Source organism: Apodemus sylvaticus, chromosome 5 (assembly GCF_947179515.1).
Source record: "Apodemus sylvaticus chromosome 5, mApoSyl1.1, whole genome shotgun sequence".
NCBI lineage: Eukaryota > Metazoa > Chordata > Mammalia > Rodentia > Muridae > Apodemus > Apodemus sylvaticus.
This window is the reverse complement of record NC_067476.1, coordinates 59686540-59703827: the sequence shown is the minus strand read 5'-3', so window position 1 is coordinate 59703827 and position 17288 is coordinate 59686540. Positions and strand designations below refer to the sequence as shown.

The window sequence follows — 17288 nt, the reverse complement described above, 5'->3', positions numbered from 1 at the left end:
TTCACAAGCGAATTAATGAACTTGAAAATATCATCCTGAGTAAGGTAACTCAGTCACAAAAGAATACACATGGTATTCACTCACTGATAAGTGGATATTATCCCAAAAGTTAGGAATATCCAAGATACCATCCACAGACCATATGAAGCCCAAGAAGAAGGAAAACCATAGTGTGGATGCTTCAGTGCTTCTTAGAAGGAGGAATAAAATACTCACAGAAGAAAATATAGAGACAAAGTGTAGAGACTGAAGGAAAGGCCATCCAGAGACTGCCCCACCTGGGGATCCATCCCATATATAGAACCCGGAAGCTATTGTGGATGCTGAGAAATCATTCCTGTCAGGAGCCTGATATGGCTGTCTCCTGAGAGGTTCAGCCAGAGCCTGACAAATAGAGGGAGATGCTCACAGCCAACCATTGGGCTAAGTGCTCAGAGTCCCAGATTGAGGAGAAGGGACTGAAGGAACTGAGGGGATTTGCAGCCCCATTGGGGGGGAACAACAGTGTCAACTGGCCAGATCCCCTGGAGCTCTCAGGCACTGGACCACCAACCAAGGAGTGCAAACAGAGGGACCCATGGCTCTGGCCAAATATGTGGCAGAGTATGGCCTTGTTGGACATTAGTGGGAGGAGAGGCCCTTGGGTCTGAGAGTGTTAGATGTCCCAGTGTAGGGGAATGCCAGGGCAGGAAGGCAGGAGTGGGTGGGTGGGTGAGGGAGCACCCTCATAGAGGCAGGGGAAGGGGGGATGGGATAGGGAGGGGTTCTGAAGGGGAGACCTGGAAAGGGGAAAACGTTTGAAATGTAAATAAAATATCTAAGAAAGAAAGAAAGAAAAGAAAGAAGGAAGGAAGGAAGGAAGGAAGGAAGGAAGGAAGGAAGGAAGGAAGGAAGGAAAGATCAATAGAGAATGATGTTACAAGGAGAAGGAGCAGAAAGGGGCTGAGAAACAACAGTCTCTGAGTCATGAGAAGGAAAATGCTTAGGCTCAGTAAAGAAAGATTCAGGCAGCGATGGTGACTCTTGGACAGGACACAACTGATCCTTGTATCTGACAGTCATCCTGGTACAATCCTCATGGCACAGGGCTGCTCTGAGCAATCAGCATAGAATTACAGACAGTGGGGTAGAAGTCAGACTCTGAGACAACTGGAAGATCTTGGATTTTAACTGAGTTTCTGTCACAAGAGCAATGTGGTGAGATATTGCAGGGCAGAGTGAGTTTTACATATATTTGAGGAGGTTGTTTTTTTGTTTTTTGTTTTCTTTTTTCTTTTCTTTTTTTATTTTATTTATTTATTTATTTATTTATTTATTTATTTATTTATTTATTTTTGGTTTTTCGAGACAGGGTTTCTCTGTGAAGCCCTGGCTGTCCTGGAACTCACTCTGTAGACCAGGCTGGCCTTGAACTCAGAGATCCGCCTGCCTCTGCCTCCCAAGTGCTGGGATTAAAGGTGTGCACCATCACTGCCCAGCTTGAGGAGTTCTTAAAAACTCAATTGAGACCCTTGGGATCAAAAATGTCTAACAGAGTGGTGATCTTGCTCTTGAGAACTCCCCGGCTGAAAACTAGGGGCAGGAGTGATAAGGAAACCCTGGAGATTGTCTCCTGAGACAGCATTTCTCAAGATGAGAGATAAGCATTTATCAGAAGATAAAATGCAAATCCTCACTTGGGAAGTCAGGGATTGGTCCTGGGATTCTTTCTGATTCTGTTGTGATGTAATAGGTACCCACTGTGGGTATTAGTAAGAGAAGAACATTTTCGAAACAATACTCCTGGTTGCATTTCATTGCAAATTCGTCCAGTAAAGTATAAAGCCTGTTGTCAGAAATGCTGGGGGTTGGGGGGAAGGAAAGATAAAAGAATAGGAACTGAGCAGCTTAGCATAAATTGTTCCTTTCTGCCAACATCTCATAGCTGAGAAATTGAATTAGATTATGTAACAAAATCTATTTTGACATTTAGTTATAAGCCATATTAATCATTTTTATGATGAAATAAAAATTCACAGCTTTGTACCTTTTAAAACCAGAGTCAATGAATTGTGTTAAAATCTGGTTCTGGACAATGTCACAATACAATGTCTAGTGTAGTTTCTCATTTTTAAAGTCAAACACTTTTTTATCATTTCCTTTTTCCCCTTAACTCCTTTCATTTCTTCCCCTCTCCCTCTCTCTGTCCGTCGTGCGTTTCCCCCTTTCATGAAGGAGAAAGTGTTTAAGAGTTCCCATAGAAACTCAAGATTATAATGAGTTTAATTAATAATAAAAGGGAGGCTCTAGGAAGAGATTTTTTTTTTTGCTGTATCTTCACTGGATCTTGAATTTTAAAAACTCTGCTAATCCTTGATGATAAATAGGACTCCTGAGTATTCAGATCTTAACATCAAACATTTACTTTAGTAGATTTTCCCAAGTAGTTGATCTTTTTTTTTTCCTTTTTCATCTCAGGCTTCGTCACCTCCATCTTTAGATGTTTGCAGCCTGCTTTGGGCTTTCTAAGCATGTTGCAGATGAGCCATGATTTTGAAGACTGTTATTTGATGCTCTAAAATTCATTGCTTTGGATGCAGGCTACATCCCCTAGGTGAAGAGGCAATAGCGGAATGATTCTGCTGATTCTGGAGGCTGATTCCTAAGGAAAACATTTTTACCCTTGGACTTCATGTCACTGCAGTGACACTCAGACCTTGCTAAAAACACCTGGGTCAACATCCAGACTTAGAGGATACACTGACCGTCCTCTGCTTCATTGATTTAGAGGATAAAGTGACCAGCTTCTATTTTGGTGACTTAATGGCGTCTCCCTTTTGTCGGCCTCATACAGTTGTTGCTCCAGGAAGGCATATGTCAAAGACCTAATGACAAAGAAAGAGGAGTGGACTCTATTTCCTATTTGGATCCTGTATCAGCCTCCCTACCACCAAGCTTTCCTGGAAAAGGTCTGTTCTATCACTCCTAGAGGCATGATTGACTCCAAAGAGCTCACATTCTTGTGAATTAACCTTTTGACACAATATAATATTGCTCTGTGTCTCTTGGGTACTTGTTCTGTATTCAGGGCTCTCTCCCCATCCTTTGCTTTGCCACACCTCTGCGTTCTTTCTCTGACAAAGATCAAAACCTGGAAACACTGTAGAGGTTTGGGCCTCCCTGGTAACTTCCTGCTCCCTTCAGCCATCTTTTGTCTGCTATAACCCATCATGGTATTCTGAAAACTAGTTCTCTGAAGCAGATTACCACTTCCCAAAGGGGAGTTCTGTTGCCACACAAGTCGGGAAATGTAGGGACTTTACTTCCCTATCTAAGTAAACAAAGGCCACTAACATTTGAAAAGTAAGTTACCACAGAAATGCTCTCAGAAATGCCTGTCCACCGGAACACGCCCAGGAGATGTTTCTGTTTCACTTGTTTTGGACAAGGGCAGAGCTAGATAAAATTCCTTCCTTTTTATCAGCTATAAAGCAAGAGAGAGGCTTTGCAGACTTATCCCAGCTGCCTTTCTGAGAAGTCCTTTTGGACAAGCAGGACATGCTGAGCAGTGTTGGATAGCAAGCAGGGGTGGGGTAATAATGGGAATGGTATATATATTGTCAAAGCATCACGTGTAAGGACTGAAATGGGGGAGGGTAGCTTCCAGGAAGGTCACTAACAAAGTAAGCAGGAGGCTTTCACAAAGGAATCGCTTTCACTGCCCTCGGACTGGTCCATGTGACCACCTTTTCTCATTTCAGGAAAGCCTTTGGACTGATGCCTCCACTCCTTTATCAGCCCTCCACAGAGCTGCTGGGTTATGCGTTTATAAGGGCAAATCAAGTCATATTACTTTTCTGCTCAAACCCATTCAATGCCTTCCCCTTTTATTTAACCAAATCCTTGGTCACAGGTAACAGGTTCTGTTCATTTCCACAGCTTTGTCTCATGCTCTGTTTCTTTCTAGCCCTGGTTTTTCTGCATTTCTACACACACACATACACACACACACACACACACACACACACACACACACCTGACAATCTTGGAACTTTGTTTTCTACCAAGCATCTCCTTCCTACCTTTCATGCTCTATGCCCAGTGCTATGGGACCTCAGTGTCAGCCTCCCCTGAATAGGCAAGGACTCCGGCTCTAGTGTTCGAATGGGATTTCCTGTCACTTAGTTTTGTCTTTATTCTGTTACTTCTACTTAAGTGGCAAAGCGTGCACTGCCCTTGTCATCGAGTGCTCAGCACTTAAAATATATTTTTACATAGACAATATTTAGACAAGAGACATAGACTTGATAATATTTATGGAACAAATGAATGGGAGGTATAAAGTTATTGATTAAAAGAGAAGGCTATGTTTGTAACAAACATTTGAGTAGTAGAAAAATATATGAAGATGTCTACCAGGGAACTGTGAGTAGCAAAGACTCATTGGGTGGGGTTCTCTTTTCTCTTCTAAAACTGAGAATGAGGCTGAGCCTATTGTTCACAAAGCAAACCAAAGAGAAGTTGCAAACCTTCTTTTCAAAGTTCTGTGCCTTCAATCCTAATAAAAGATGTCTTTCTACATTGGTATAAGGAATGTCCTACAAAGCCTCAGCCATGGGAGGCTGAATCTAAAATTATATCACATATAGAGATGGGCAGAAGCTGAATTATAAGTGGCAGTGCCTTTCAACTATTGGATTTTGAATTCTATTATTACATTCCTCAAAAAATATTCCTTAGAAAACATCTTCTAAGACATTAAAATTCAAGTCTAGATTATTCATTAATTTGCCAGACGATTTGTCTGGGTTCTGCATTGTTTTATACACAGTGAACCCAAACTAATTTTCCTTATGCGCATTTGAGTACAGATGATATTGCCAGATCTTAACACTTAGTTTGATTTCTTTTCTGCTTTTAAAGCTTACTTATCTGTCACACTTTGTCTTTTGTTCTATATATTAAATTACGGGAGCATGATTTCCAGTACAAGCTAGATTAAAAACTTGAAACTAATTAAAGACACCTACTTTTAAGTTAAAGCCTTACTTTCAAGCCGCTAAAACATTGAATTCAAATTAATACATGAGCTTGTTTTTCAAAAGTTTTGTAGTTGTATCAAGAGCCTGATGATAGATGTTCAAGTAAGATCTATACCGTGAAGAATGCTTTATAGAGCTGGGGAAGTAGCTCATCTGGTAAAGCACTTGCTTTGCAAACACAAGAGCCCAAGTTCAATCCCTAGAACCAAAGTAAAAAGCCAGGAGTATTGAAGAAGCAGAGGTGAAGAGTTCCCTGGCTCGCAGGTCAGCCAACTCAATTGCTGAATTTCCAGCGAAATTCCCTGTTGAGAGAGAGGGAGAGGAATGACATCTGAGATTATCCTCTGGCTTCCTGGGGTGGGGGCTCCCTCTTCTTTACCTCCTCCTTGGGAAGCTACATGGGTATTTGCTCTGCTCTGGTTTCTTCCCATGCCCCTGACTTTCTTGACCTTCCCCTCTGGAGTATTGCCACATTTACCTTTGCCATCTGCATCTGGTTCTTTAAAATGGCTCTTATTAACTCAGGTTTTCATATGCTTCTGACATTTCTTACCTTAACAACCGTTATTTTTCCAGAAGGATTGGGTCATGACCTAAACCCATGGTCTGGGAGGAGTTCAAAGATTCCCCAGGGCCTGTCTAAAATATTATACAATGCTAGCTTTTTCTTTTTTGCATGCAAACAATTTTCTTTCCTGCAGATTCTCAGGCTGAATCTGAGTGCAGAATCCCTTTTCAAAACGCAAAAGGAACAGAAAGGAATCTGGGCTCTTCAAACGTCTCTTTGCAAACCTGGTTACTAAAAGTATGAACTTATTTGAAATTTCAACTGAAAAACACACTTACTTTGTTATTCCTAACAGTCCTGGACTAAATAAATAATTAGCAATTGCTACCTGCTCTTTGCAATTGAATCTGTATTAACTAAGTAGACTGTGTGACTTAGCAAAGGTCTCATGCATTGGAGTACAACCTTAGGCTGTCTAGCTTAGCTGGTCTGTACAAGAACACTGCCCTGGCACTGTTCGAAGACTCATGGCTCATCTTCTCCCAGTCTCCTCATTCTCTGAAGCACACATCCTGGTGCTCTTGCAGAACTAAAAACTGTAAGTGGGATATGAAATATCTTACTAGTTCATGGTCTGCTTATAAACAAACAGGGCATATAGAACAAAGAAACAGAACACACTAGTGCTTTTGCTATAATTCCAGTAGTGTGGCTTTATGAAATTTTTGTTACAGTTCTATGTAAAGTTGAGTGACTCTGTGGTGTGTGCGTGTGTGTGTGTGTGTGTGTGTGTGTGTGTGTGTGTTGGTTTGTAATATAAAATGCATTTCTATTCAATATAAGATTTTAAGAGTTGTGTTAGTCTCTCAGTCCTCTGTGGAAGCACGGATGCTTCTCTGAGTGTCTCTCCCCTTTGTGGGAGCACGGTAGCTTCTCTGAATGGATGCCACCTATTACTCCAGTGTCACGAGTCCCTAATGCAGCCTTCAGAGAACTCTAATGCTTAGAATAGTGAGACATACATTTTTATACTGCCAGAGCCAGAAACATTCTTATGCAAAGTTATTGATTTTCTCCTGATCCTATAAAGATGAAGCCCACAAGATACAATGTTTCTAGAGCCTGCATAGAAATAATGTCATGGAAAAAGAAGAGACAGTCCCATAACATGATTTGCCTGTGGTCACTAACTGCCTTGTTGCAGTTGGGTTAAATAAATGGCTCTCAGATTCTTAATCAAAGGCAGATCTAGGCTGCTATTTCTCAAAGTACCTACGGATCCTTTCCAGGAAAGCATCAAAGTGCAAATTTACCCTTTCGAGGCAGGCTCTTTACTCTGCTAGAAGAACAAGCTTAGCTTGGCCAAAATCTAGTTGTACATTCTGCCAAAGAATAACTTGGAGGGGAAAAGAGGTTAGAAACTAAATGCTAATTTTAAATGTTAAAATAAGTTTATCTGATAGTGTAAAAATAATTTACATAATACATTTGGATTTTTGATATTCCAGTATAGTAATTCTGATATTTGTATGAGTAATTTACCAGTAAAATATAACTTACCAGTAAGCCAGTAATTTACATTTTTTATTATTTGACTAATAAAGACAATGGCTTACATAAACATTTAGATTTTTGATATTCAAGTACAGTATGGCATAGTATTGTTAACAGTCAAGAGGCAACATTTATTTAATTGTTTCATAAATTTTGTTACATAAATTTTGATATATAAATCAACATATAGAGATATAGATACATAAATGTATGTTAAAATCTATAAAACATTCATCAACACACTCAAAAACATAAATCTAGGGAAAAGAGAAACTCCTGACTGATTGCTGCAGTTCAAAACCCTGACACAGTAGTTCATCTTATGAATGATCATATCCACACACTGAACTAAGGACATGCACCATTGCCCATGATGTAATACAGAGGAAAGCTGAATACACACATGGTTGAACAATGAGCAGAGGAAGGTATTTGTATTTCTCTGGGGAAAAAATGTTTAACTTTTCAAATCTCACATATTCTTCTTTTCAGAATTCAGTCCTCTGGCTTCAGGTTTCCTTCCGCTCCCAGAGCTGATCCTGTGCGACAGCACTCGATATCCAAATACTGCAGGGAGAGAGCTGGTCTTCCAGGAATGCTGACAAGCCTGTAGGCACAGGTAAGACTACTGCTTCTGCTCAAATTCAAACCTGAACCATCAGGATCAGACACCAAGGAACAGCCTGGGAACAGGATTCATCTGCACCCTAGACCTGCCCCTGTGTCACAGGGCTCCATACCCAAATTCCTCCCGGAGAGAACTGGTCTCCCAGTAGTACTGACACAGAAGCTTGCAGGAGGAACAAGCCAGTGTCAGAGACAGCAAGACCAGTTAGCACCAAAGATATCCAGATGGCAAAAGGCAAGGGCAAGAATATAAGCAACAGAAACCCAGGCCTCTTGGCATCATCAGAAACCCAGGCCTCTTGGCATCATCAGAAACCATCCCACCACAGCAAGCCCTGGATACCCCAACACACCAGAAAAGGACACTCTGATTTAAAATCACATCTCATGATGATGATAGAGGACATTAAGAAGGACATAAATAATTCCCTTAAAGAAATAAAGGAGAACACTGGTAACAACCAGAAACCCTTAAAGAGGAGACACAAAAATCCCTTAAAGAATTACAGGAAAATACAACCAAACAGGTTAAGGAATTGAACAGAACCTTCCAAGATATAAAAATGGAAATAGAAACAATAAAGAAATCACAAACTGAGACAACCCTGGAGGTAGAAAATCTAGGAAAGAGATCAGCAGTCATAGATGCAGCATCACCAACAGAGTATAAGAGATAGAAGAGAGAATCTCAGGTGCAGAAGATACCATAGAAAACATTGACACAACAATCAAAGAAAATGAAAAATACAAAAAGCTCCTAACCCAAAACATCCAGGAAATCTAGGGCACAATGAGAAGACCAAATCTAAGGATAATAGGTATAGAAGAGAGTGAAGATTCCCAACTTAATGGACCAGTAAATATCTTCAACAAAATTATAGAAGAAAACTTCCATAACCTAAAGAAAGAGATGCCCATAAATATACAAGAGGCCTACAGAACTCCAAATAGACTGGACCAGAAAAGAAATTCCTTCTGTCACATAACAGTCAAAACACCAAATGCACAAAACAAAGAAAAATATTAAAAGCAGTAGGGAAAAAGGTCAAGTAACATATAAAGGCAGACCTATCAGAATTACACCAAGACTTCTCACCAGAAACTATGAAAGCTAGAAGATCCTGGACAGATATTATACATATCCTAAAAGAACACAAATGCCAGCCCAGGCTACTATACCCACCAAAACTCTCAATTACCATAGATGGAGAAACTAAGATATTCCATGACAAAACAAAATTTACACAATACCGTTCCACAATTCCAGTCCTACGAAGGATAATAGATGGAAAACGCCAACACAAGGAGGGAAACTACACCCTAGAAAAAGCAAGAAAGTAATCTTCTTTCAACAAACCAAAAGAAGATAGCCACACAATCATAAAAATAGCATTGAAAATATAGGACACAACAATCACTATTCCTTAATATATCTTAATATCAATGGACTCAATTTCCCAATAAAAAGACATAGACTAACCGACTGGATGTGTAAACAGGACCCAACATTTTGCTGCATATAAGAAACGCACTTCAGTGTCAAAGACAAACACTACATCAGAGTAAAGGTTGGAAAACAATTTTCCAAGCAAATGGTCCCAAGAAAGACACTGGAGTAGCCATTCTAGTATCAACTAAAATCAACTTGCAACCAAAAGTTATCAAAAAACGATAAGCAAGGACACTTCATACTCATCAAAGGAAAAATCTACCAAGAAGAAATCTCAATTCTGAATATCTTGTTGTTTTTATATTATCTCTTTTGTATTCAGATCCCCCGGTTATTTCTGAGTCATACATATTTAATATAATATAATAATAATAATGAATTTAACAGTTTAATATGACCTAAATGGCTGAAAATGATTTTTATTAATGACTATTAACATTAGAAAATAATCAGAATACATTACTTACAAGTGACATATTTTTCCTGTACAGAAAACTCATTTAAATAGTCATTTGCAGGAAAATCTTCCATAATAGTCTCCCAAGTAACCAAAGTCATTAGTTCCTAGATGTGAAAAAACAAATACTTGAAAAGCTTGTAATTTATATTTCAGATTACTTGACTACCAAAGAGAGTGGCATACATAAACAATTTATCAAAGAAGCATTCTCACTGCATATCAAACTATGAGAAAACATTGTCAAAAATTGTGTCTGCCACTGGTCTTAGCAAGATCCTGTAAGATAAAAAGTGAAACTCCCTGCTGAACTAGCAATTAAAAATCAATTATGGTACGGAATGAAACATGAGCACCTTTACTGCCACCTCTAGTACTTTCCATCCAGCTATTTCTTTGAAGGGTTTTAAAACTAGGGCTTCACAAGAAATCACCGAGAAACACTAATACTGCATCCTGTTTACTTAAAAAAAAGCAGAGGCAGCTAGACTATGTATTAGTGGAGCTCTGCTTGTATTATTTAGAGTAGTGTTTATGCCATGTGTACAATTGAGCATCCAAGGGATTGATGTATTTGACATAAGTTCTTAGTAATGTTTCCCTGTAGATATCCTGGAAGGGATAATGCCTTGAAAGGTCTTCAAAAGTCTCAGCTCAGCCTGTAGATAGCAGAAAGGTTGCTCATGTATCCTCTGGAGGGCCATTGCCTCTGGAATTTCTTTTATCTGACAATACCCTGGCTTATCCAGATTCTCTTTGCAAGATACTGTAGCATCTACCCATGACATCTTTGTCTCCCCTTGCTATTACCTCAGTGAGGTAAATGCCATCTCTGATTACCCCCCAGTAAATCCTACATCTGCAGCTCCGCAGCTGCTATTTCCTACCAGGATGGGCAAGTTTGCTTTTTAATTATCTCCATACTTCAAAATTCACTCATTTCACATGTCATATAACACTTTAATAAGTTTACAGTTATGTAGTGATGTCTGCAGTCTGATTCTTTCTAACATTCCATCAAAAAGACTCCTTAGTTTAAATTTTAAAACATTAAATAAATAAAAATTCTCATTTAAGAATACAATGCAACATATAATTATAAAATGACTAATATAAAGTGTATTTAATTTGTAGGTTTTGTAGTTAGAGTTTAATATGCAGACAGCTTGGTTCTTACTGAGTTGACAACCTATTGGGATGGAGTGTAGTGCTCAGTTTATTTTTAAACCGTGGAGATGGTTAGAGTTTTGACTGCATTAATTTTGTATTGTATCAGAATGTCTGAAACTAAACAAGATTTCTCCTACAAGAAGAAAATTCATATCTGTATAGAAAAATCATCCAAGCAGGCCTTTGATAATGCTGAGAAATTAGGCTATTTTCTTTTCTGACCACTGAGGACTATTTAGATATATACTCAAGATTGAAAGACTAAAACAAGCTGCTGAACAGAGACCAGTGTCCGCATGGCAGCCTAACAATCAGCTCCAGACCTGGAAATGCAGCCAATTAGGACAAGCAACATCCTCAATCCAGGTCATAGCTTCACAGAGACAGAGAAATCTCTTGTTTTCTCTCTTTGCTTTCTTTCTTTCTTTCTCTTTTTCCTTTCTGCTTGGCCTACAGCTCACTGTGTAGACCATGCTGGCCTCAGCCTTTGCAATGATTCTCCTGCCTCAGCCTCCTACATGCTAGGATGGCAACCATATGTGCCACCACACCTGGATCATACAAGGCATTTGCAAATGAAAATTTTTATTTCTGTCTTAGCTTTCCAGGATTTTCCTAGCAATGGACTCAAAACTTGTGTGTAAAAGAACTGAAATATATTCTTCCACAGTTTCTGAAGTCACAGTGTGATCCTGGTCCTGTTCCTTCTGAAAGCTTACTTCCTAGTTTCTGGAAGCTGCCCCTGGAACTCCATGTTCAGTAGCAGAGTGTATCCATTTCCTGCCTCTAGCGTTAGACAGTATCCCCAGGTTGCTGTGTGAATTTTTCTAACCTGACTAAGTATGCCTTTTATCAGATGAACCAACACTCAATGCAGAGAATAGGAAGTCCACATACCTTGTAGGGAAGTGGCACTCACCCACAATGCACCTCCTTAGGAATCATTCATTTTGTCCATGCTCCCTGTCAAACAGTGTATGGACCTTCCTATGTCTCAGAGTCCCTCAAGTTCTCTGTTCAGTAAACTGGGTTTTATGATCTTAGGTTTTGAGATGGCTGTGTGATACAGCAGCAAATCATTTGCCTGTCATTCTCACAGCTTCCTATGGGTTTTACCTCTAACACTGCAAAAGAAAAAATAAGAGCAGTAAGGAAAACGAATTTTCAACATAGAAATAATTGTGTAGAATATATTTAATATGTACTCTCCTTTGTGTTCTGGTTTTAATACATGTGCAAGTGTTCTGACATCTGTCTTTTGACTTATCTCTTCCTCCTTCAGTAACATAACAGCTTCATTCTGCCTTTGAAGATGATACATAGTTTCTATGGAAACAAGCGCCACAGACCTGGTTGAATGAAGGTGTGCAGGTCCGTGTATTCAGCTTTGTTATCCCACTTGCCATAGTTTTCCCGCACTGGCTTTCCTCCTCTGAGCATTAGTGAACAAGATTTGCACAGCAGCCTATTAGTGATGCTATGATTTCGGCAAGTGCCTAAAGAGTATCTCTCTATTTTGTTGTAACAGGATGTTCAGTGGGCACTTCCTGTTTGGGTTTCAGCTACACCTGCACACTGTGTAACTGTTTGGGTGCTAATTGACTCCAGCTGGATGAGTACAAAAGCAAATCTTTGGCACCCTTAGTTATCTACAGGTCTCTCTTTTATTAAGAAGTCCAGGAACCTCAAGAGAGGAACGTATTATCACTTGTAGATTCTCTAGGGAAAGACCACTGGTTCTCAATCTTCCTAATGATGTGACCCTTTAACACAGTTCCTCATGTTGTGGTGATCCCAAACCATAAAATTATTTCATTGCTACTTCATAACTGTAATTTTGCCACTGTTATGGATTGTACTGTAAATGACTGATACTCAAAATATCTGATATACAACCTCTGTGGGGGTCAGGACCCATAGGTTGAGAACTGAAATGCTCATCTTTCTCACCCCCATGTCTTAGGGTTTTACTGCTCTGAAGAGATACCACGACCAAGGCAACTTGACCAAGACACCATGATAAGGACAATAATTAATTGGAGCTAGTCACAATTTAAGAGGTTCAGTTCATTATTATCAAGAATGGCAATATCCAGGCATGCATGGTGCAGGAGGAACTGAGAGTTACTTCACTTGAAGGCTGCTCGGAGAAGACAGGCTTCTAGGTAGCTGGACAAGGGTCTTAAATCCCATGTCCACAGTGAGATACTTCTTCCAACAAGGCCACACCACCTAATATTGCCACTCCCTGGGATAAGCATATTCAAACAACTGCACCCAAGTAAAGTATTAAGGGTTTCAAGGCAGCCATGTGGTCTCTGTGTGACTCCAGATTTCTCTTGCATGGTGGGGTACTTCAGTCATAATGTGCTGAGGGCAGGTGGCTGACTGAAATGACTTGTGGTGACAGAGGAGGGTGCTACTCTGAAAGTAACTCTATGGCCTTTGGCAACAGGAAAGCACAGAAGACAGCCACAGGGAACCTGCCTGGTTTCTATACAAGAAGACTGCCAAGGGTAGGGTAGGGTGGGGTCAGAAATGTCTCTATAGAAAAGTCTCATATACTTGCTTAGATAAGCAGGGTCTAAAGAGCAAATGACATGAGTCAGCTAGACAACTGAGTGTCATGCAGAAGTCTGCTGGTGAAGAGAGTCTCTGAAGTGACTTCAGAAAGTGCTCACAAAGGAATGAGTCTCTTCCATTTGAAATGATTCTGACCTTCTGGAAGCAGGGAAGTGCTAGTCCCACAAGACAGCTCCAATTGGTGCGAAGGGAAAATAACCAGTTGTTTTCTTATTTGCAAATGCCTTTACTGTACCTTTTCACAGGTACTAGACATTCTTGTATCAGGTCCTAATTAAATTCGTGTCATGAAGGAAGAGTCTATAAAGGTCATTTCTGTTTCATGGGTGTCATGTACATGTACACAGACCAACAACACTTAAGTGAGAGGAACATGATGCAGTCTATTTAAAGCAACCTTTCAATTAATAAATACTGATTAAATGGTGCCACCCCTGAGCAGGTCGTACTGAGTTGTATAGAAATGCAGGCTGGGGAACCTATGAGGAGTAAACAGTATTCTCCCTACTCTAGTCCCTACCCCATTTCCTGCCTAGACTTTCCTTCTAGATGGACTGTGTAGTGGCTATTCCTGGTTGTCAACTTGACTATATCTGGAATGAACTACAATCTAGAATTGGAAGGCTCACCTATGATCCTAATCTGGAGGCTCAGAGATATAAGTTTCTGATTTGGATCTTGGCACGGAGATCTTGAAGCATAGTGGCTATGAATTCCAGACGATTAAGGAAAGGAGATCTCCGAGTTCAAGATCATTCTGGGATTAAAGGCATGGAGGCACATGCCTTTAATCTGGGCCACACCCTCTGCTGGAGACCTACAGCATTTAATCTGGGCTACACCCTCTGCTGGAGATCTTTATAAGGACATTGGAAGAAGGAAGATTTGCTCACTCTTTCTTGCCTGCTTGCCTCATGGGACTGAGCAACTGCTAGATCCTTGGACTTCCATCCACAGCTGCTGCTGACCATTGTTGGAGAGTTGGACTATAGACTGTAAGTCATTGACAAATTCCCTAACTATATAGAGACTGCCCGTATGTTCTGTGACTCTAGAGAACCCAAACTAAAACAGACTGTGATGTAGAACTGTTTGTAGAAACAAAATCTCTCTTCCCCCAAGTAGCTTTTGGTTGTGGTATTTTCTAGCAGTAATAGAAACCGTGACCAAGACATCAGATGTCTGAGAATAATATGAATTTCAAAATTCAGAGCTAAGCAGGCAAACATGTGGCCTTCTCTTTTGTGTGCTAAATCTCTGAAGTTCACTCTCCAAAAGACAAACACGAACCAGGAATTTGGACTTTCCTGGCTTGCTATAGAGTAAGCCATTTCATCAGAAATAAGTCATATGTACCTAATGTAGCATGTGCCTTTAACTGCCCAATACCAGAATCAATGGCTTCTAGGAACCAGTATTTAGGCAGCAGCTCACACAAAGAAACCAGGTCCTTGAAAGCTGCCCTGAGAATCAGAGCCAGGACACATACTTTGGGGTTACCAAGAATTATTGCTTCATGCAGAGCCATGATGACATCTGTTCTTCCATTCTGTCCTTTAGAAGAGCAATGGTACCAAGATGTTGTGGCCTCATCGTGGCCTTTTGTTTTCTTTATAATTTTCTTTTTTTATTATATATTTTTATTTTCTATATTCTTTGTTTACATTCCAAATGATTTCTGCTTTCCCAGTTCCCCCATCCCCATATGTCCCATAAACCTTCTTCTCTCCACCCATTCTCCAATCACCTCCCTCCTTTTTCTCTGTCCTGGAACTCCCCTCCAATGCTAGATGAAGCCTTTCCAGGATCAGGACCCTCTCTTTATTTTTTCATGGGAGTAATTTGTTATGCTAATTGTGCCTTGGGTATTCAGAGCTTCTGGGCTAATTAATATCCATTTATCAGAGATTGCATTCCATGTGTAATCTTTTGTGACTGGGTTACCTCACTTAGGATGATATTTTCCAGATGCAACCATTTGCCTAAAAATTTGTGAATTCATTGTTTTTAATTGCTGAGTAGTATTCCATTGTGTAAATATACCACATTTTCTGTATCCATTCCAGCTTCTGGTTATTATAAATAAGGCTGCTATGAACATAATGGAGCATGTGTCTTTATTGCATGCCCGGGAATCCTTTGGGTATATGCCCAGGAGAGTTATAGCAGGGTCCTCCAGAAGTGTCATGTTCAGTTTTCTGAGGAACCACCAGACTGATTTCCAAAGTGGTTGTACCATCTTACAACCCCACCAACAGTGGAGGAGTGTTCCTCTTTCTACACATCCGCGCCAACACCTACTGTCTCCTGAGTTTTTAACCTTAGCCATTCTGACTGGGGTAAGGTGAAATCTCAGAGTTGTTTTGATTTGCATTTCCCTAATGACTAATGAGGTTGAGCATTTCTTTTCTTTTTTTTTTTTTTTTTAGAATCACAGATCTGATCTCTTTATTTAATTTGAAAGATCTCTCATTCATTTTCATCAATCTAGAATTCATTTGGTATTTTCAATACATGATTGACTTTCTGCACATAGCTAACATGTGAGCATGGGTCACAGTTATCACAAACATGTGAGAAGATAATTACAATAGTTAATCAGAAGTGCAAAGTGGTCACAACAGAATACCAACCCCAAATCTAAACCTAGAGCCTAGAGATGATTTACTTTTTTTTTTTCTGGGTTTGGTTTCTTTTTTTTTATTATTATTGATATATGTTTATTTACATTTCAAATGATTTCCCCTTTTCTGGGTCCCCACTCCCCGCAAGTCCCATAAGCCCTCTTCCATCCCCCTGTTCTTCCATCTACCCCTTCCCATTTCCCTGTTCTGGAATTCCCCTATACTCTTGCACTGAGTCTTTCCAGATCGAGGTTGAGCATTTCTTAAGGTGCTTCTCGGCCATCTGAATTTCTTCAGGTGAAAATTCTTTGTTTAAATCTGTACCCCATTTTTAATAGGGTTATTTGGTTCCCTGGGGTCTAACTTCTTGAGTTCTTTGTATATATTGGATATTATCCCTCTATCAGATGTAGGGTTGGTGAAGATTTTTTCCCAATTTCTTGGTTGCCATTTTGACCTTTTGACAGTGTCCTTTGCCTTACAGAAACTTTGTAATTTTATGAGGTCCCATTTGTCAATCCTTGATCTTAGAGCATAAGCTATTGGTGTTCTGTTCAGAAACTTTTCCCCTGTGCCCATGTCATCAAGGGTTTTCCCCAGTTGCTTTTCTATTAGGTTCAGTGTGTCTGGTTTTACGTGGAGGGCTTTGATCCATTTGGAGTTCAGTTTAGCACAAGGAGATAAGAATGGATCAATTTGCATTCTTCTGCATGCTGACCTCCAATTGAACCAGCACCATTTGTCAAAAAGGCTATCTTTTTCCACTGGATGTTTTCTGCTCCTTTGTTGAAGATCAAGTGGCCATAGGTGTGTGGATTCATTTCTGGGTCTTCATTTCTACTCCATTGGTCCACTTGCCTGTCACTGTGCCAATACCATGCAGTTTTTAACACTATTGCTCTGCAGTATTGCTTGAGGTCTGGGATACTGAATCCCCCTGAAATTCTTTTACTGTTGAGAATAATCTTAGCTATCCTGGGTTTTTTGTTATTCCAGATGAATTTGAGAATTGCTTTTTCTAACTGTGAAGAACTGAGTTGGGATTTTGATGGGTATTGCGTTGAATCTGTAGATTGCTTCTGGCAAGAGGGCCAGTTAAACTACATTAATCCTGCCAATCCATTAGCATTGAAGATTTTTCCATTTTCTGAGGTCTTCTTCGATTTCCTTCTTCAGAGACCTGAAGTTCTTGTCGTATAGATCTTTCACTTGTTTGGTTAGAGTCACACCAAGATACTTTATATTGTCTGTGGCTATTGTGAAGGGTGTCGTTTCCCCTGTATATATTTTGCTG

At 39.9% G+C, this 17288-nt stretch overlaps 1 long non-coding RNA gene across 1 annotated transcript; it reads right to left on the bottom strand.

Annotated features, from left to right (window-relative positions):
- Positions 1–9572: 9572 nt before the first annotated feature.
- LOC127684209 (uncharacterized) lies at positions 9573–12270 on the bottom strand. The gene is made up of 3 exons (XR_007977742.1): positions 12137–12270; positions 11685–11911; positions 9573–9724 (listed from the first exon to the last, which is right to left on the bottom strand). It is a non-coding gene; the product is annotated as an uncharacterized LOC127684209 (long non-coding RNA).
- Positions 12271–17288: the final 5018 nt, after the last annotated feature.